General features: G+C 53.4%; 1 long non-coding RNA gene across 1 annotated transcript; it reads right to left on the bottom strand.

Moving 5' to 3' along the window:
• Positions 1–5,292: 5,292 nt before the first annotated feature.
• Positions 5,293–9,681, bottom strand: LOC308631921. Its single transcript, XR_014018387.1, has 3 exons — positions 9,501–9,681; positions 6,582–6,741; positions 5,293–5,503 (listed from the first exon to the last, which is right to left on the bottom strand). It is a non-coding gene; the product is annotated as an uncharacterized lncRNA (long non-coding RNA).
• Between the last annotated feature and the right edge of the window lie 6,022 nt (positions 9,682–15,703).

Genomic DNA, 15,703 nt, shown 5'->3' on the forward strand with positions numbered 1-15,703 from the left:
CCCTGTTCCCAGGCCTGGGACCCACTGAGCCGATGGCAAGGCTGCAGAGGAGCTCATGGTCTAGACAGACCATGGCGAGCCATCCAACGGGCTAGCAGTCCCTACGGCCTTCCTAGGGGTGGAGCTGGTCAGTGGAGTCTACTGGACAGCGAGACAGAGGGCAGGCGAGGAGACTGCAGAGGGCCAGACCCAAGTGTCCGTTAGGTGCTCGTGCAGATGGCAGTGGTCAGGGTGTGTGATCGTGAACTGATCGGGAACTAAGGATCGCAGGCAGGAGTCAGAACGTTCTCGGAACATCCCCCAGGACGAGCTCGCCAGGCAGGACCCAGAGACTCCTTAGAACTGCTTGGCTGTGATACCGCGATGGCCACTCTCCCACGCAGATCAAAGAAGCACCTGGAGCCCACGCCCAGCTCCAACGCACCACGGCCCACTCCTATCGTGAGTTCATAAGAAAAACAGGAAACTATGGGGGAGCCCAAGAATTTCCTGTGCAAATCAAATCCCCCAGAGGGCTGGCTTTGCTCTCGGAACCCCCCAGGCAGGGGACTGACTCACAGGCATCTCAGCGACATTCCTGAAACCGGCCTTTCACAAATATAGTTCCCAAGACACGAAACCAGCAGAGAGCCAAGATTTTACAATACAGGGGCTGCAAGAAAAACCCCTCACAGTGACATCCACCCCAAATCTCCAAGTACAAGTATCAGGGTCTTGGTGACGGCTGAGAATGCACAGGGACATCGTCCTGGGCGGCCGGGAAGGCCAATGAGCCAGGTAAGCTTTTTCAGAGGATGGACCTGTGGCCACCCTTCCGTTCGACTGTTTTTAAATGGCTTTTGATGTTTGAAATTGTCATGGGCTGAGCAGAGACACAGGAGGCAGGCCCTGCCCCCAAGACCAGGGCACTCCTCCCTGATCTGTGCCCGGAAGCTGTGTCTGTCAAGGCCTGCACGTCGGGGTGGGTCTGCTCGTCTCGTTCGTCCTGGACAGGGCACGTGCAGCTTCCCCAGTGATTTTGAGGGTGGTCTGGTGTTTCTCACCTGCAGATAGCAAACAGCAAGCAATGGTGACGGCAGGTCACACAGCGTGGTGCCTCACACGGGTGAGGGCTTGCGTGTCTGTGTGAGCCGATCTCGTCATGATCACAGCGAACAGCGAACGGTGGCGGTGTGCCTTTGCAATTATCTGTCAACCTACAATATCAACTTGGACAACGAGTAAAATCCCCTCCCCGTTTTGATATTTTGGGATCATACATTCTCTATTGTATAAGCTGATTTGACAATGAATTGATCTTTGTGTTTAAGACATAATCATTTCTTCCATTTTTTTCAAACTTCTAATTGGAAAGGCGACAGAGAAGCATAGTCCAAAAGCTGTGAGCCAAAGCAGCGCCGTGGAGTTCTCTGGGAGCATCTCCAATCTTGCACACGTCCACCATTCAGTTGAAAAGGTCCTTAGCCTCTCTTAGTTAACGTGAATCATTTTTGTTTTGCTTTGTTTTGTGTAATTCTGCTTGGGGGGATATTTTAATGTAATTTCTGCCTAAATCAAACATCCCCTCTGAATGTTAATTTTTAAATGTCAAAATTTGATGAACCATAAATCTGGAAAGTAAGATTACAATATGCTTAAATTTGAGGCACAGAAGAGGAGGAAAAAATTCTGGGGATTGTTATGGAAACTCCATGAAGAGAAATTGATAGAAATCTATGACGGTGATGAGCTGAATAAATACCAATGTCCATGTGTGGGAAATTTTTCTTAAAACTTGCTCGTGTATTATTTTGATCCAGTTTTCTGTGGCATTTGGTGCCATAAACCTTTTGAATTTTATCTTTAAATAAATAAAAATGCTATGGAGATAAATATCTTGGAGGTGAACAGGGTCTGAAGAATAGTGGCCCATGGGTACCTGTAAAACCTTGTGGAAATGTGGAAAGCAGCATTTCACGTGAGCTCCTGGCAACTTGGAAATGCATTAAGAGACAAGATGTGCAAAACCAGCTGCTCCCGCCTCTCTGCATCTGCACCTTCGCCTACCTGCTGCCTGCAGAGCCCCGGGTCCCCTCCATGTGCTTCTGTGGCCACGGTAAAGAAAACGGTGCAACTGCACACTGTCAGGGCAAGGTGGCTAAGAGGTCAGACCCGCAGGGTAAAGGCCTGAGTCCCAGCTGGACGCACTGGTCTGGTGGGAGGAAGTCTTGACTGAGCCCAGAGAGAAGAAGCGCAAATTCGAATTAGGACCCCAGGACCAGCGGCAGTGCCTTGGCCTGCAGACACCCTTCAGTCTTTACAAGAGGCTGCAACTGACCAGCTCTGCTTTCTGGGGGAGAAGTGAGGTCATTTCGTTCCCTGGCTGTTTAGTGTGTAAAGAGCAGAGACGTGCCAAGTTGCGTAAATCAATTCTCCTAATGTATTATACAAATGGCAGTCCGTTCTCCCATGGGATCAGTCTTCTGGACAACAGTGTCCCTACATTAACTCTATTGTACACTGAGACATGAAAGAAAGGTACACGTGGAGGATCATAAGAGGAGGAGAAAGGAATTGTCCCCTGGCCACCTGTGGCTTTGGCCAGGGTCTCCAAGCCTCCAGGATACCTCCCCACTACCCTTGGGTGAGGGGCACAGAGACTGGGATGAGAAGCAGGCCGTCAGGCTCTGGAGGTTTATGATCACGACCTTCGGGAGCTCAGCCGTGCAGCTGGGCCTGGTGGAGGAATGGAGGACGAGCCCCGCTGTCGGGATCCCCACAGTGCAGTCTCCCCCACAGTGCAGTCTCCCCCACAGCCTCTGCTCCAGGACACAATTATGCCACGACGTGGCTTCTGCCCCCACTGTCCTCCCCGTCACTCCGTCCCTTTGCCTCCGAGGTACAGAATCCACCCTGGGGGGCTCTGGGGAGTTACCCCAGCCTGCAGCTGCAGAGAGGCCAGGCTGCCCTGGACACATGAGTGGACCTGGCAGAGCTTGGTCAACACAGTCAGCCAAGGAAGGCCTGGAGAGCCACATTCAGGTCTTGGGGTTACTTTTCTTCCTCCACACTTGGACCTGCTTCCCCATCCCACTGTGTGTCCAAAAATTTACAAATCTTTCCAAAAATGTGCATGTGGCCTATCTCTGTGGAATCAGCCAGGCCAGAATTTGTGGCTTAAGGTCAGAGTTAGTGCTCTGAAATATGGTTAATTTTGAACTGGGTGCAAAGTTTCCCTGCACTTGGATTTTACTTTAACTTCTGAAGTTAATCTTCCTGAGGTTACGGAGAATCTCCATAGAGTTAAATCCAGTGGAATTGGTTCAGACCCCATCTGTTTTGACCGTCTGTAGCCTTTGGCACCATTGACTGTTATTCTCTCCTTCTTGAAATACCCCCTCCCTTTGGTTTCCAGAAACTGCTCCGTTGGTTTTCCACTCCTCTCCCCGTCTTCCCGGCTGGCTCAGCCTCCCACACCCAGTCACTGAACGCTGCAAAGTTCATTTCTAGTCACTGGGTTCGCTCTGGGTATCCCGCAGCCATGCCATGAGCTCCGGATTCCAAAATCCAACCTCTGTTCCTTCTGAGATTCCTTTGGTCCCCTGTTTCTGGCTTCCTCCTTGATGACATGTTGGAGGGAGACCAGCTTCAACACGATGCACAGCTGAACTTATATCCCCCCAAACCTCATCCTCTTGCTGCAATTCAGCGAGGAAAGCCACCACCCACAGCCTGGAGCCCCGTGGCCTTCCCCGTCCGTGCTCTCACTACCTGTGAGCTCTGGGGCTGGGTCTGGGATGTGCCTGGGGCCCAGCTGCTGAAGGCTGGTCCCCACTGCCAGTGTCCAGAGGAGGCCTTGGGGAGGGGTGGGATCATGAAGGTTGACCTCATCGTGGATGGGACCACTGAAGGAGCCCAGCCACGTGGCAGCCACGGGGACGAGGAGGAGATGGTGGGAACGGTAGGGGGACCCAGCTGACAGGACTGGCTGCTGGGGACAGGCCCTTGGGACTATATCATGTCCCTGGCCCTTTCACTCCTTTCTCTCCCACTGCTTCCAGGCGGTGATGAGGTGAGCGGCTTTGCCGGCCTCACCTGCCACCATGACGTCCTGCCTCAACACAGGCCCAGAAGCAATGCAGCCTCCCGGCTGTGGACAGAAACCTCCGCGACCAGGAGCCAAGAAACTCTTCCCTCCATCAGTATGATTTTCTCAGCTATTTTGTCACAGCAACGAAATGCTGACGACACCAGGTACAGCGACACACACCTCAAACCCCAGCGGAATGGGAGGCTCAGGCAGAAGATCCCAAGTGTGAGGCCAGTCTGGGCCACTTAGTGGGACCCTGTCTCAAAATGATTTTTTTAAAAGATTGGTTGAACAAGGCTCCTAAAGCACAAGAAATAAAACCAAAAATCAGTAGGTGTGGATGGCATGAAATTAAAAAGCTTGTATTCAACAAAGGAAATGAGGTTGAAGAGAGAGCCTACTAAATGGAAGATCTTCGCCATCTCCCCCTCAGATGGGGCATTAACGTCCAGACTATGTGAAGAACTCAAACAGCAGCCCAAGAAGCCGGCCAGTCCTTCCACGGGCAGCGTGGAGTCCTGGTGAGCGGCTCGGAACCTCTCGCCAGCGCCGGGGCTGGTTCTGCTGGGAGGAGCTGCTGAGAGATGCACAGCCTGGAGGGGCCTCGGGCGATGGCAGCTCACCTGCCGCTGCCTCCGCACACCCGGTCTCCAAGCTCGGTGTGGTTACCTGGCTGTGCCATCGTCCCAGAGGAGGACCCCTACCAAGAGTGATAGTGTCAAACACAGCACAGCCATGTGATGAGAACAGGGTCAGGATGATCGTAACACAGGAATTGTGATCGTATATATACGTGCTCCAGCTGGCAATGGAGGCCCCCCCACTTGCTCCACCTGGACCCCAACCTATTTTAATGCACCCATCATCAATTCTGTTGAAAGAGTCACTGAACTGAAAGCTTGGGACTCCACGGGTTGCCTGCCCTGGCTGAGGCACACTGCTAAGCCTACTGAATACATTATTTCATGTTCTCACAATAACATCAGGAAGGAGAGATCACTGCGCCCACTTTACAGATGACAGCCTTGAAGCTCCAGGACCCGGCAGCGGCCAGGTGTCCCCAGGACCTCCTCTCCTGCCCTTCACAAGTGGTTGTAAATGCCTAACTCTCACCCTGGGCTTGGAGAACGGCTGCCCTCACATACTGCTTGGAGGCGTCCACTGCAGTGCCCAAGGACGGGGCTGCACCCTGGGACCCGGAGGCGCTCCCTGTCACCTGAGACTGACCTCAGGTCCCCGCGGTCACTCTCACACTGCAGACCCTCCTGGTCCAGCTCTGGGAACACCAGTTGGGCTTTCTTAGAAAGCACTTCCCTTTGCCTAGCCAGGAGGAGGTCCAGCCTGGACGATGCCCTCAGGGTCAGGACTCCTCATCTCCACATGTCCCAGGTCCTGGCACAGTGGTTGGTGCACTGGCTTCCTTCACCTGAAACACTAAAAAGAAAAGAAAAAAAAAAGAAAAGAAAAGAAAAATGAGGCTTGTTTATTTTACCCCCTATCATCACATCCCACAAACAGCAGCGTTTTTAAAAAACATTTTTTAATTTCTACAGAAAGCATTTTTTAACTGCAAGAGCACTAAGTGACAACAAAAATTTCACAGAACTGCTAACTTCAGTCCCGGGGTAGCAGTAAGTGTGGTCTGCACATGGCAAGGCACATGTGCGGCTGACCGCCGGCCTTCACAGCTGTGCTGGCTGCAGGGGCACAGGATCCCCCTCCCATGCAGGCTCTTCTGTTCACTGCAGGGCAGAGAGCTACCCACAGATGGCCTGAACGCCCGTCTTCTTCCTGCAGATGTGCCTTTTAAAAGTTTTACTGGCATTATTGCTTTTTTACTTCTGGTAATTGCTTTAGAAGAACAAAGCTCTTTGTTTAAGGGGGGCCCAGGGATCACATAATTGCCAGGAGGCACATGAGAGGTTGCTAGACTTTCTAAACAGTTTCTCTTTTAACATTAAATATTAAATTCCTAATGTTTGGCCAAAATGTAGATGCTCCCAGGAGAGGGGGAGGGGATGCCCTCAGGAAGGTCACATAAGCTGGTAAGACATACCTCGGGACCACCAGGTGGAAGGCAGCCCCCAGGACGGTGTGGGTGCACCTGCGCCCTGCATCCAGCCACGGGCTGCTGGGGACACCGGCTCCAGCCCCAGCAGTGTCTAGAGTGTGAGGTGACTAACACCACCCTGCACTGACACAGGCTGATCCACCTGTCACCACACGCATCTCGGCCATCAGTCCTTAAAGGAGCATTTCTGGAATCTGGAGGGGCACAGGTGCTGGCCTCCTTAACCCTCCCTCCCCTTCAATGGTGGATCTCAGCACTTTCTAGCTGTCACGACAGTAATTTCTGCAATAGTAAGTACCCTAACTGGGACTTTGGAACTGCAGAGGGGACTCTGGAGAAATCCTGGCACTGGGGTCTGGACACTCACTCAGCTACCTCCCCTGCACCTCGGGTTCCTCTGAAACTCCAGGGGAACCCGACTTTTGAGTGCACCATCCTCACCTTCGAAAGAGGAGACAAGGGTGGCTTCAACTTGCCCTTTCCAGGCAAAGACTAGTGTCCAAGCAAGGATGCCCCGTTTGCAGCAGGTCCGTGCTGTGATGAAGTCAACTGCCTGTGACTTATGACACCGACTTCAGACCTGCGGCACTACTCGGATCTTCTAGAGGAACAGAATCAACAGGATGTGTAGACGTGTGGGTACAGAGGGGTCATCAGGCTGGCTTGCACCACCAGCAGCTGGGGGTCCTGCAAGGGACATCTGCAGGCTGAGAGCTGAAGGACCCATCAGGCTCAGTCCAAGAAGCTGGAGCCTCACAACAGGAGGACAGTGGTGCAGCCCAGTCCAGGCTGAAGGCCTGGACCTCCCTGCAGAGCCACTGGGAGAGCCACTAGGGCAGAATGAAGGAGCCAGAGTCGGTGGCCCCTGGGCGATGGGGACAGGGACAGACACACCAAGCTCAGGAAGAAGCCAGCTGGCAACGGAGGCCCCCCACTTGCTCCATCAGGACCCCAGCCTGTTGGACAGTGCCACCACACTCAGGGCAGGTCCCCACAGGTCCCCACCTTGGCCTTGCTACCCCACATGCCAGTCGCCTCTGGAAACCCCCCACAGACACACCCAGAGCCTCTTCATCCCGAGTGCCTCTCCATCATCAGCTGATGATCAGATAGGCAATCACATCTTCCAGCCTCAGGAACGCCTGGCCCTGGCCGCTGTGCCCAGGAGACGGTGCACGGCGTCCAGGGGACCAGGCTCTGGGAGGCCAGAAACAGCATAAAAGCAAAATAACGGCAGCAATAAAACCCAGCTTCTCAGCCCAGTCCTACTGTGTGCTAACTAGTTCAGTGTACTAGTTAGGTACACAGCCTACGTTTACAGAATGGTTTACACAGTGAATGCGACCTTCACGCATGAATGAATTGGACACGGTCAGCATGATCAAAAGATGAGGATGGCCAAAGCCTGTAATGCCAGCGACCCAAGAGGCTGAGGAGGAGTATCACAGCTGCAGGCCAGCCCCGCAACTGAGTGAGACCCTGTCCAAACTAAAGTGAAATAGATAAAACAAAAGGACTGGGGAAGTAGCTCAGTGGTAGAGCACCCTGGCTTCAATCCCTGATAAAAGGGAGGGAGGGAGGGAGGAGGGAGGAAGGGAAGGAAGGAGGGAAGGAGGAGGGAGGAGGGAGGAAAGGAGAGAGGGAGGGAGGGAGCGAGGAAGGGAAGGAGGGAGGAAGGAAAAAGGAGGGAGGAAGGGAGGGAGGGAGGGAGGGAGGGAGGAAGGAAGGAAGGAAGGGAGGGAGGGAGGGAGGGAGGGAGAAAGGGAAGAAGGAAGGAGGGAAGGAAAGAAGGGAAGGAGGGAGGGAGGGAGGGAGAAAAGTAGGAAGAAAGGAAGGGAAGGAAGGAGGCAGGGAGGGAATGAGGGAGGCCCTGGGTGGCTGCACAAGCCCCAGCTATCACGTCCATAGTTCCAGACAGCAGGAGAGAGAAAGGGGAAAAGAAAAGTGCAGGTGTCCCTTGGGATCTGCTTCTAGGATCCGCCTAGACATTTCTTCTCAGTCATGTCACAGCTGGCTCTCTAGGACTCTGGCAGGTGGAGTCTTCTCATTGGCTGTCCCATGCCTCACTATTTCTTTTAATTATCCAGGGGTTAAACTGATAAGTGACCAGCATCTCGTGTCCAGGAAGAGGGTCCCCCGGCACACCTCGCACTTCAGTGATTCGCACTCACCGTCTCCAGCCACCATTGGGCTGTCACGGTGACTGCTGCAGCGTGGATCTAGAACACCTCACAAAGGCCCCGGGTGCCAAGGAATGGTCACCAGCTGGTGCCTCTGAGGGGCGGGGGGCCTTTGAGAGAAGAGGTGGTCCAGTGCTCAGAAAGGGGGCCGTGGGACCTCTGCCTTCCTGTCCCGTCCTCACTGGTCCTGACGAGAGCAGTACGGTCCCCTGCACGTCATGAGCTGCCTGGCCACTGCACAAGGACCCAAGCCTCCAACACTGGCGGAGAGCCCCTTCCCTGTAAGGTGACCACCTCGGGGCTGCCCATCTCTACGGGGACGACCTGCTCTCACTACCCCGCAGCAGCCCCCTGGGCTGGGGTTCCTGGGGCCGCTCTCTGAAGAGCCTGTGGTGGTAAAAACACAAGTCATGGCAGCAGCCATCAGAGCCCTAGGGGACCCCAGTGAGGCCGGGCCGGCTGCAGACCCCCGTGCCCTGGCCCCTCTGCACAGCACCCCTGAGGGAGGTTGGCGTACAGCCCACCCTGGAGGAGGAAACGGAAGGCCAGGTGCGGTTTGGGATTCACTGACCTCCTCCCCAGTGGCTCTCACCTGCCTCCTCCCGCCAGAGACGAGCCTGGGGAGATGGCTCACCCCACTAGTGGGGGCTGAGGGGGCAGGGTGTGTCCAAGGACACGTCCCCAGGAGCCTTCACAAACCCCCCTGGTGTGCTGGGCCTGAGGGGGGCCGCACCCCACAGAACAGGGACCTCAGAGCCACGTCTCCATGGCCAAGCGCGCCTGCCACTGCTGGGACCAGGGACCGTCGTCCTCGCAGACCACAAGAAGCCTCCCCCAAGAGTGCAGGGCCCCTCCTGGGAGAACAGCCACCTGGGGGACACGGAGGACAGACAGGAGCAGCACACCCCCCAGGGGAGAGTCATCCTCTCCCCAAACGTCCAAAGCCACCCAGCAGGGGAGGAGGGGAGGAGCGGCTGCCGAGGGACTTCACCTCCTGTAAAGCTTCTTTGCCTCTGTACAAGCGAGGGACGCTCTTGTGACACCAGTGACCCGACCCCATGCACGGCCCAGAGCCAAACTCAGGCCACTCTGTGAGCACCCAGAGTCCAGGAGGGAGGAAGCTGGGACCCCCAGGAGCTGCCCGCCAAGTGAGGTCATGAGGTCCCCACCTCATTCCTACCTTCCCGGCCTCCTCTCCTGGGAGGGGATTCCAGATCCTTCCGAACCCTGATGTTCCAGTGGGGATGTGGCCACAGCTCGGTGCCAGCAGCCGAGTATCCTCAGGCTCAAGGCGGGGCAGGAGGGCTGCTGGTGTCACCCGCCCAGCACAACACTGAGGGTCCTGAGGGTCACAACACTGAGGTGGGGACTCAGCCCAGTGTGACCTGAAGGATCTAGGGGTGAAGAGAAGCCCACGCAGCTAGTCTGACCATGGTCTAGACCAGGCCCACTCACCCTCCCTGCCTCTCTCTGCACCTCAGGGCCTGACCCCTCATTCACCAGGGGCATGGTCAGTCCTGAGGAGGAAAGGGAGGGTCCCCTCTCTCAAAGCTCCAGTGGTAGAAGACCAGCCATGGCCTGGGGATGTGGCTCCACTGTGACGGAGGAGCTGAGACGGTCAGCTTGTGCGGAGGAGAGGTATCCTGGCTCATAGTCTCACAGGTCTCAGTCTGTGGCCACCTGGCCCTGTAGTTTCTGGGCCTGTGTCCAGAGCACGTGGTGGAGCACTTCAGGGTGCCTGAGGGAGGAAGAAGAGAGGCCGGGTGCCAGAATCTCTCGGGGCACACCCCATGAGTGACCTGCCCCACCTCCTGGAGTCCCTCACCTCCAAGAGCAGCTCTGGCTGGGGACCATGCCTTCAGCTGGGGACGCTAATGCAGACCCTGGCCCTTGCACAGGTGTCCACAGAACAAGCAGTCCCATTGGCAGATCCATGGGCTCAACCAAACAAGAGCTGTGGATGGAGGCCCATTGCTCCTGCCTCACTCTAAATGCGGTACAGTGCAGGAACCGCAGGCCAGGCTGGCTTTTGTTCTGCTGATGCTGAATTTACATGCAGTCTGCCTTCCTGAGCATGCACGGGGCCAGCTTCATAGGCCCACTGTGGCCTCTGCCTCCACCCTGGCCTCCCCACCCAAGTACCTCCCACCTCTGCTGCCTGCCGGGCTTCTTCCTCCTCTGGGTTCCTCTCTCTGTGGTTGTAGTTATTTTTCGAATTCCTTTCCTTTTCTTTTTTTTTTCTTTTCCCTGACACAAATGACTTCCTGGCCCAATCTGGCCTCAAATTCCTAGGCTCAAGTGATCCTCCTCTCTAGTCCTTAAACATGACCTATAGGTCATTACAATAGTGAAAGATTTGTGGTTTCTGCTAAGATCAGGAATAAGGTAAGAATGTCCCTCCTCACACTACTCATCTTTTCACTAAAAGTTGTAACCTATGCAATAAGGCAGGAAAAAAAATAAAATGTGTCTAGACTGAAAAGGAAAAAAAATAAAATCCTCTTTATACATAGACAATACAACTGTCTATGTGGAAATCCTATAGCATCTCAAAAAACAAAACTATAGATGCTAACAAAGGAGCCTAACAGAGTTGCTGGATAAGATATATAAAAGCGGGCTGGGGCTGGGGCTCAGTGGTAGCATACTTGCCTGGCATGTGTGAAGCACTGGGTTTGATTCTCAGCACCACATATAAATTTAATATATATATATATATATATATATATATATATATATATATATATATATATGTCTATTAACAACTAAAAAGAATCCTTAAAAAAAGATATATAAAAGCAAGTTTATTTTTCTGTGTTACCAATCAACAATTGGAAATTTAACTTTAAAAAAATAATTTCTAACAGCATCAGAAAAAAAAAAAAACATTTAGGAACAAATTTGAGAGGAGACGTGAACCAGTTGCACGTAGAGACCAGAAACAGCTGAGGGGAGGCGTAAGGAGGCCGGTTGCTTGGAGGCTCGCACCCAGTCAGAATGGAGGACACAACGTCACTAAGACTCTCCTTTCGTGACTGATCTGTGGACCCTCAACAGCCAAATCAAGGTTCCATGGGCATCTCTGCAGAAAGTAATGAGCTGACTCAAAAACCCACATGGCAAAGAAAACAGACTGGGCAATCCCAAGGACAACCATGAAAGGAGGCACTTGTGTTACCCAAGTCAAGACTCAGTAGGAGGCTGCGTGATCGGCAGGGCTTTCTCTGACTGACTGGCTTAAAACTGTTAGAAATGATGGTGAAAGGAGATGGACGTCATTGTCCAAAGTACATGTGTGAAGACATGAATGGTGTGAATATACTTTGCACACAACCAGAGACATGAAAAATTGTGCTCCATAGTAGCATGAATTGTGATGCATTCTGCCGTCATATATAACAAATTAGAATCTAAGAATTTTTTAAAATTACATAACCTAAAAAAAACTGTAATGTCACTCTCCAACACCCACCTCTCCATTCTTTAATTTTAATTTTTCTCTGTGGCTTTCACCACTTTCCAATAGGACACATATTTTACTCACGTGTTTTCTTTATACTCTGTCCCTCCCGTCTTCCTCACTAATCCTGCACTTTCTGAGGGTAAGAGCTACCTTCGGTTTTCCTGAGTGGCATGTCCCTACTCACACAGGTGACTTGAGAGAAGCATGCTGAACACACAAATCCATGACTGTGTGTTCAGCCCTCTGCCCTCCGCGAGCTCCTTCAAGCCCCCTTCTCTGACACAGAGGGAGTCCTCAAGCCTAAAACCCGGGGTGGCAGCGAGAGCCCAGGAGGTAAGGATTCTCCTCGTGGTTCTGTTAGGGAAGCTGGTCTTCCTGCCTTCCTGGGTTTCAATTTCACCACCATAAAAAAAGGAATTTCAACTGATCCATCTTTAAGATCTACGTGTCCTCTGTATTCTCCTCAAAAATAACAGATCCATTAAAATTCGGGTGACTTAGTAAGGTACAGTAACCTCGCCCTCCACCCTCGCAGGCTCAGCCAGCTTGGCGAGAAGCTGTTCCAACATCTGCGTCTTCTCCGTGAGCATCCTGCCACCTTGTACACGGAACTTGAGCATCACAAGCCGTGATTACCTTAGGGACCAGAGGGAGAGTCTTCATTTTTTGCTTCATGCACTTCAAAATGAGAAAAGTGAAGACACGATTCAGAAGACATTTGTTTGTATTTCTGTTTTTTATCTCAATTCTCTAGTTACGAAAAACCATTTTTCAACATTTTAATGAAACCCTGGCTCCTGGCTCCTGGTCTCCACCTCTCTAAGGAAAACCTCTCTAACAGCCCGCAGGAGACAAGACTCTCCTGGCTACTTTTCAGGGCCTGTCTATCACATTGGAACCAGTGGCAGAGTGTCCCAGGCCACCTGGCCGGGCCACCAGGCTGGGATGTTCCTAAGGCACATTGGGTGAGTCCCAGGCCAAGAAAGTTTTCCTTTATGGGTTCTCCCTCCTCAGGAAAGTAGTGGGACTTGCAGCCACGGTGTGTCACCCAGCCTTCCCGGGCAAGCGCAGAAGCACACTCTCCCAACACATTGTCAGAGCAGACGCCTCCCCAACTTTATTACCCACTAGGCTGCAGTCTGCCCCCATGTCAGCCCTCTTAGAAGAATGGGATTTGGAAGCCCCCAAGCCCAAGTGTTCTTCTCAGTTGCACTTGGTTTCACTTAGATGATTTTTGGCTGGTTCATCCTCCCCTTCTAGTTGGCCATTTTAGAAAAAAAAAAATGAGAAGCCAACACATGACACTCCTAGGATTCCAGACAGGCCCACACTGACAGTGTCAGCCAACAAAATCACCTTTCAACACATAGGACCTTTACAGGCAGAGGCACCCGAGGATCACACAGGGTCTAACTCTGAGGCCATCTCCCTACTGTCCTGGGGAGGGACAGTCCACCTCTTCCCAGTGCTGCAGCTACTGCCAGGTGACTTGTGCAGCTCTGGGAAGCTCCGATCCCAAGGCTGCTTGACCCCCACATATGCACCAAGTGCACACTGACTGGTATTCCACATGTCCCCTGAAGTGCTCTGACTCCATAGAAAGAGAAGTTTCTTCATCCAGCAGAAAGATACTGTCCCTGCACTTCAGCAGTGAGACCAGAAAGAAGAAAAGAGGAGCTCAGGAAAGGCCCTGGTCCATGGGTGGCAAGGCTTCCCATCCCTTAAGACTCAGCTGGGGACATGGCATTGTCCCAGGTCTATCAGGACTAGGTAGCAGTCAGGGTGGTATAGCCAAGCAATCCAATCCCTGAGAAGCCCCATGGGATAGCGTGAATAGCCTGAATCTGATGCAAGGCAGAGAGGGGCCTTTGGGATGCAAGGCGGTCATCATGTGCTATGGCTTGTGAGGCCGATTTCACCAAGAGGGTGCAGAAGCAGTCGGCTTCCCAGGTGGCATCATGGTGTCCTGTACATAGACGCACCAGAGGACACCATGGCTTGCTGCTGACTCCACACAGGAAAAGGAGTGGGCGCCCTCCCTGACTAGCACAGCCAGGGCTTGCCGTGGTCTCAAGCCGCCTCCTTTTCTGATTCATCAGAGCCTTTAGCCTAGAATCAGAGACATTTTTCCAGCCATGTGGCAGCCCGTGTTGAGGCGCGTCCTCTGTCTCTGGGCAGCGGGCATCGGCTCTGAAGCTGAGTGAGCCAGAAGGGAGCGGGTCGCCTTCTGTGACCCGCGTGCACCGCTCCTGCAGTGGGACCAGCAAAGACTTATGGATCTCCGACTGTGTACTGAGTGGGGCCAATTGGTCATCGCTGCCCTTGGGGAACCATCCTGAGGACGTATGGTAAGATTCGCTGACTAACCCTCGCTCCCTCCAGGACGTTTGGTGGACACAGACCAGATGGACAGTGAGAAGACACGCTGACTACGCTGTGGCCTTCCCACGCCTGTTTCTCATTTTCTTTCCTCCTTTTCCTACGTTTCCCCTGCCATTTGCAATCACCTCATGGGTACCTTTAATCTTCCCGTAACCCTAACACTCAGGCTTCTGCGTCAGTGGGGAGCTCTCTCCCTCACTCTTTGGGGTGTTGTTTTGTTTCCCTTTTTTCTGTTTGTTTTTTGCTGTTGCTTAGACTTTTAAAGCTGGGTTATAAACTGACTGGAGGAAGTTCTACCTTCCATAAGGATGATCGCAAACCCTCCAGCCCCTGCTAGAGGGACGCGGAGACCCAGGAGGGCTCGGCGTGGGTGGAGGTAGCGCTTTAACTCCTTTAAAGTGTGGCTGCTCCTCAGCCTGTGGCCCAGCCGTGCTCTTAGGGGTTGCCCCCAGGCCTCGGAGGCAGAGTCAGGAAGATCACCCCAGAGGCAGCCCCTCGGGAACACCTGCGGACAGGAGGAGGGCCTGCTGGGTGGCACGTGGCCCTCCCTTGCAGTGACGCTCTCCTCCTGCTCTGCAGCTGTGTGACTTGAATGACAGCTGTCCCCTATGCACAGAGGATGTGTTCCAGGACCCCAGGAGGGTGCCTGAGCCGTGGGTGGCACCCAGCCCCAACACACCGTGACTTTTCCCATGATGCAGACTTGAGTTCCAGTTAGATGCCATCAGCAGTAACTGAGGAGCGGATGGCTGCAGCAATGTGCTAGGGTGACAGTCGTGTGCGTGTGATCCCCCTCCCAGGCATCTGCTGGTCCTGCTCGGCCCCGCTGCTGAGGATGAGGGAGGACACAGCCTCCGTGATGAGAAGGCAGGTGAGTGGCCCAGGTGTGTGACAGGCATCAGGTACCAGGCACGGGCCTGGGTGGAGCTGCCAAGTGACCACCAGGAGGTGGCGTGGACACGGGGACCGAGGCCCATTCACACAGTCAGGAGGGCGGTGGGCAGGCCACGTTCCATCCCACTGCGCGGCATGGCCTATGATTGATTCTAAACCCATGAGTTGTTATTTCTGGAATTCCCACTAGTAGTTTTGGATGGAAGTTGACCTTGAGCAAGGGAAGAGTGTGATCCCTGGCGGAGGAGACCACAGTGCTCTGGAGTCTGGTCAGTCTGTCTTCCAGGGGACACGGCCTGTATCTGATGCAATGTTGCTGACGCTAGCGATACAAATATTCGGATTTTATAAGCCACCCGGGAAAAGAATAGCCAGACAGTAAAATACAACTATGGCTTCAAGCTCCAACTCAAAGTGGCAGTAAAATAAAAAACGAAATGAATGAAGACAGTACTAAAACCCGGGCCTGGCCAGCAGTGTTGGGGTCAGCATCTGCCTTTCTCTGGGGCACCTGAGCCATCTCCAGGTGGGCAGAGGCCCTTCCCTGAAGACACTCGCAGTCTGGGAGGGAACGGGTCAAGGCCATTATCTGGAGGACGAATGAGGTCAGGTCTTGGCTCCGTGCTGGGCTCTCCAAGGAGCCG

Source organism: Spermophilus citellus (assembly GCF_964194105.1).
Source record: "Spermophilus citellus genome assembly, chromosome: 12".
Lineage (NCBI taxonomy): Eukaryota > Metazoa > Chordata > Mammalia > Rodentia > Sciuridae > Spermophilus > Spermophilus citellus.